The following is a 6,000-nucleotide window of genomic DNA, read 5'->3' as shown; positions in this document are numbered from 1 at the left end:
TTAAACAAATGCTGAGTCTACTATGCTCACATGTGATAGGCCCAGGGTCATGGATGTTGACATGTGATAGGCCGAGGGTCATGGATGCTCACATGTGATAGGCCGAGGGTCATGGTAAGATGAGCACAAGAACATGACACAAATGCTATCTTTAATGATAAACAAATCACATTAGCGTAATAAGAGTTTACGTTAATTGAAAAATCCTATTTTAATAGTTCTTGTTGGATTGTGAGTGTTTGACTCATTTTGAAGGTAAAGAAGGAGAAAAATATATATATTTTTATGATGCATGTTGGAATTTACAAGGCTTGAAGTCCTCTGCTTTTGGACTGAAGAGCAGAAACCCAGACTTCCTGAAAGAAATGGATGATGTTGATATTGTAGTACTACAGGAAACATGGTGCAGAGGTGATGTTTCCACTGGCTGTCCACTAGGTTATAGGGAGATAATCATACCATCCACTAAATTAAAAGTAATCAGACAGGGCAGAGACTCAGGGGGAATGCTAATATAGTATAAATCTGAACTAATTAATTCAATCTAATTGATCAAAACAGGAGAATTCTTTATATGGTTAAAAATCAACAAGGAGGCCATCTTGACAGACAAAAACGTCTTCCTCTGTGCCACATACATTCCCCCCTCAGTCACCCTACTTCAATGAAGAGAGTTTCTCCATTCTAGAGGGGGAAATTAGTCACTTTCAGGCCCAAGGCAACGTACTGGTCTGTGGAGACCTGAATGCTAGAACAGCAGAAGAACCAGACACTATTAACAGTCATGGGGATAAACACCTACCAGAAAGCAACAAACTTTCCCTCCCCACAAAAATGGAGTACAGCTCGTGAAGCTCTGTCGAACACTGGGTCTGTACATAGTCAATGGTAGGCTGAGAGGAGACTCTTTTTGTAGGTACACCTACAGCTCATCCCTTGGCAGCAATACTGTAGACTACTTCCTCACCGACCTAAACGCAGAGTCTCTCAGAGCCTTCACAGTCAGCCCACTAACACCTCTCTTAGACCCCAGTAAAATCACAGTGCGTCTAAGAAGAGCAGAACCCAACCATGAAGCATCACGGCCCAATAAAAAACATAGTACTAAAAAGGCCTATAGATGGAGTGCAAACAGCACAGACATCTAACAAAAAGCAATTAGTAGACAAAAAATTAAATCTCTCCTCGACAATGAAGGTGTAAATTTGGCCGTTTGGAAAATGAACTGTATATTTGACAAATTAGCCTCCTTGGCTAATCTAAAGAAGTATAAGAGCCAACCAAAAATAATATATAATGAAAAATGGTTTGATAATGATTGCAAAATTCTAAGAAAATCTTAGAAATCTGAGAAATATATCTGATCAAAAACACAGAGAACCAGGCAACACAAATATATGCCTTCAATATGGGGAAACACTGAAGCAATACAAACACCCTAAGAACAAAAAAGGAACAGCACATTAGAAAACAGCTGGATGGAATTGAGGAATCCATAGAATCAAAACATTTCTGGGAGAATTGTAATACATTTAACAAACCTAATTAGAAGGAATTGGCTTCCCAACATGGGGATATGGGAGAAATCACCTTGCAAATGTCTACAGCAATATAACAAAGAGCCCAGAACAAAAAGATATACATGACAAATGACAAATCCTTGAATCAGCAGTCAAAGACTGTCAGAATCCTGTGGATACCCCAATTACAGAAGAAGAATTATTGGAAAAACTATGCAGACTCCAACCCAAAAAGGCCTGTGGTGCTGATGGTATTTTAAATGAAATTATCAAATATACAGATCACAGATTCAAATTGGCTGTAGTCAAACTCTTCAACATTATCCTCACTGCAGGTATTTTCCCCGATATTTGGAACCAGGGATTGATCACACCAATCTATAAAAATGGAGACAAATTTGACCCAAATAATTACAGAGGAATTTGCGTTAACAGCAACTTGGGAAAATTTCTCTGCAGTATTATAAATAGCAGACTACATCGTTTACTTGACAAACACAATGTCCTGAACAGAAGCCAGATTGAATTTCTAAAAAAGTATCGTACAACAGACCACATTTACACCCTCCACACACTCAAAATCTACTTGTGTTTTGTAGATTTCAAGAAAGCATTTGATTGAATTTGGCACGAAGGTCTTTTTTAGAAACTAATGGAAAGTAGTATTGGAGGGAAAACACATGATGTTATTAAATCAATGTACACTAAAAACAAACGTGCGGTTCAAATTGGCAACAAGCAAACAGACTTCTTCTCTCAGGAACGTGGAGTGAAACAGGGCTGCCCAATAAGTCCAACACTATTCAACATCTACATTAATGAATTAACAACAAGCAAACATACTTCTTCTCTCAGGAACGTGGAGTGAAACAGGGCTGCCCAATAAGTCCAACACTATTCAACATCTACATTAATGAATTAACAACAAGCAAACAGACTTCTTCTCTCAGGGACGGGGAGTGAAACAGGGCTGCCCAATAAGTCCAACACTATTCAACATCTACATTAATGAATTAACAACAAGCAAACAGACTTCTTCTCTCAGGAACGTGGAGTGAAACAGGACTGCCCAATAAGTCCAACACTATTTAAAATCTACAATAAAGAATTGGCAAAACATTAGAAGAATCGGCAGCACCTGGTATCACCCTACACAACACTGAAATCAAGTGTCTACTGTACACAGATGACCTGGTGCTGCTGTCTCCCACTAAAGAGGTGTTACAGCAGAACCTAGATCATCTGCACAGGTTCTGTCAGACCTGGACTCTGACCGTTAACCACAGGTTCTGTCAGACCTGGGCTCTGACCGTTAACCACAGGTTCTGTCAGACCTGGACTCTGACCGTTAACCACAGGTTCTGTCAGACCTGGACTCTGACCGTTAACCACAGGTTCTGTCAGACCTGGACTCTGACCGTTAATCACAGGTTCTGTCAGACCTGGACTCTGACCGTTAACCACAGGTTCTGTCAGACCTGGGCTCTGACCGTTAACCACAGGTTCTGTCAGACCTGGACTCTGACCGTTAACCACAGGTTCTGTCAGACCTGGGCTCTGACCGTTAATCACAGGTTCTGTCAGACCTGGACTCTGACCGTTAACCACAGGTTCTGTCAGACTTGGGCTCTGACCGTTAACCACAGGTTCTGTCAGACCTGGACTCTAACCGTTAACCACAGGTTCTGTCAGACCTGGACTCTGACCGTTAACCACAGGTTCTGTCAGACCTGGACTCTGACCGTTAACCACAGGTTCTGTCAGACCTGGGCTCTGACATTTAACCACAGGTTCTGTCAGACCTGGACTCTGACCGTTAACCACAGGTTCTGTCAGACCTGGACTCTGACCGTTAACCACAGGTTCTGTCAGACCTGGGCTCTGACCGTTAACCACAGGTTCTGTCAGACCTGGGCTCTGACCTTTAACCTAAAAAAACCAAATATAATGATATTCCAAAAAAGTCTGGAAATCAAGATGACAAATATAAATTCTATTTGGACACAGTTCTATAGAACACAACAAATACTACACATATCTAGGACTAAATATCAGCAACACAGGTAGCTTTCACATGGCTGTGAAACTACACATATCTAGGACTAAATATCAGCAAAAAAGGTAGCTTTCACATGGCTGTGAAACTACACATATTTAGGACTAAATATCAGCAACACAGGTAGCTTTCACATGGCTGTGAACGAGCTGAGAGACAAAGCAAGAAGAGCATTCTATGCCATTAAAAGGAACATTAAAATTGAAATCCCAATTAGAAGTTATAGAACCAATTGCTCTATATGGCAGTGAAGTATGGGGTCCACTCTCTAACAGTGAATTTACCAAATGCGACAAACATCCAATCGAAATACTGCATGTAGAGTTTTGCCAGACTGTGTTGCCACTGCAAAGAAAAACTCAAAATAACGCATGTAGAGCAGAATTGGGCCGATACCCCCTCCTCATTCGAATAGAAAAAAGAGCCATCAAATTTTACAACCATCTAAAAAACAAGTGACCCCAAAAGCTTCCATCACACAGTTCTACAATGTCAGGCTTAGTTCACTAACCAAAATTAACCAAAATTACAGGACTCAGGACAGCACTCAGAAAATCTGTCCCAACCAAATCATCACAAAGCAAAAATAAAAATATATCAACTATTGAAAAGACACCACAAAAAAATCTAAGTGAAATTCAAATACTAGCCACGCTGGCGCTGTACTGCAGTGGCAGCTGTGCCACCAGAGACTCTGGGTTCGCGCCCAGGCTCTGTCGTAACCGGGGGGGACGCACAATTGGCCTAGCGTCGTCCGGGTTAGGGAGGGCTTGGCCGGTAGGGATGTCCTTGTCTCATCGCACACCAGCGACTCCTGTGGCGGGCCGGGTGCAGTGCGCGCTAACCAAGGTTTCAAGCTGCACGGTGTTTCCTCCGACACATTGGTGTGGCTGGCTTCCGGTTTGGATGGCGCTGTGTTAAGAAGCAGTGCGGCTTGGTTGGGTTGTGTATCGGAGGACGCATGACTTTCAACCTTCGTCTCTCCCGAGCCCGTAGGGGAGTTGTAGCGATGAGACAAGATAGTTGCTACTAAACAATTGGATACCACGAAATTGGGAAGAAAAAGGGGTAAAATAAAATAAAAAATAAACAATAAAATAAAAAACTTCATATAATATTTAGACAGTACATGGTGGTAGACTATCTGACCACTGTGACTGATGGAAAACTGAGGAAAACACTGACTAGGTACAGACTCAGTGAGCACAGTCTGGCTATAGAGACCGGTCGTCACAGACAAACCTGGCTGCCCAGAGAGGACAGTCTGGCTATAGAGACCGGTCGTCACAGACAAACCTGGCTGCCCAGAGAGGACAGGCTGTGCTCACTCTGCTCCAGGGGAGAGGTAGAGACAGAGCTGCATTTCCTATTACACAATTTTGATTCTCATTATTTTCATATTGTAAATATCCAAAATCAGCTTTGGCAATGGGTACATTGCTACGTCATGCTAATATAGCAAATTAGAGAGAGAGAGAGTAGAGGAGCGGGAGGGGGGAGAAGAGAAGTGGGGGGGGGAGAAGAGAGAGGGAGGGGGGAGAAGAGAGAGGGAGGGGGGAGAAGAGAGAGGGAGCGTGGGGAGAAGAGAGAGAGAGAAAAAAAGAGCGGCAGAGGGGAGAAGAGAGACAAACACCAAAATTGTATTCGGCCCCCTTGAACTTTGCGACCTTTTGCCACATTTCAGGCTTCAAACATAAAGATATAAAACTGTATTTTTTTGTGAAGAATCAACAACAAGTGGGACACAATCAAACTTTTTTAACAAATCAAAAACTGAAATATTAGGCGTGCAAAATTATTCAGCCCCTTTACTTTCAGTGCAGCAAACTCTCTCCAGAAGTTCAGTGAGGATCTCTGAATGATCCAATGTTGACCTAAATGACTAATGATGATAAATACAATCCACCTGTGTGTAATCAAGTCTCCGTATAAATGCACCTGCACTGTGATAGTCTCAGAGGTCCGTTAAAAGCGCAGAGAGCAACATGAAGAACAAGGAACACACCAGGCAGGTCCGAGATACTGGTGTGAAGAAGTTTAAAGCCGGATTTGGAAACAAAAGGATTTCCCAAGCTTTAAACATCCCAAGGAGCACTGTGCAAGCGATAATATTGAAATGGAAGGAGTATCAGACCACTGCAAATCTACCAAGACCTGGCCGTCCCTCTAAACTTTCAGCTCATACAAGGAGAAGACTGATCAGAGATGCAGCCAAGAGGCCCATGATCACTCTGGATGAACTGCAGAGATCTACAGCTGAGGTGGGAGACTCTGTCCATAGGACAACAATCAGTCGTATATTGCACAAATCTGGCCTTTATGGAAGAGTGGCAAGAAGAAAGCCATTTCTTAAAGATATCCATAAAAAGTGTTGTTTAAAGTTTGCCACAAGCCACCTGGGAGACACACCAAACATGTGGAAGA

This window comes from Oncorhynchus clarkii, chromosome 21 (genome assembly GCF_045791955.1).
Source record: "Oncorhynchus clarkii lewisi isolate Uvic-CL-2024 chromosome 21, UVic_Ocla_1.0, whole genome shotgun sequence".
Taxonomy (NCBI): Eukaryota; Metazoa; Chordata; class Actinopteri; order Salmoniformes; family Salmonidae; genus Oncorhynchus; species Oncorhynchus clarkii.
This window is presented reverse-complemented; position numbering follows the sequence as displayed.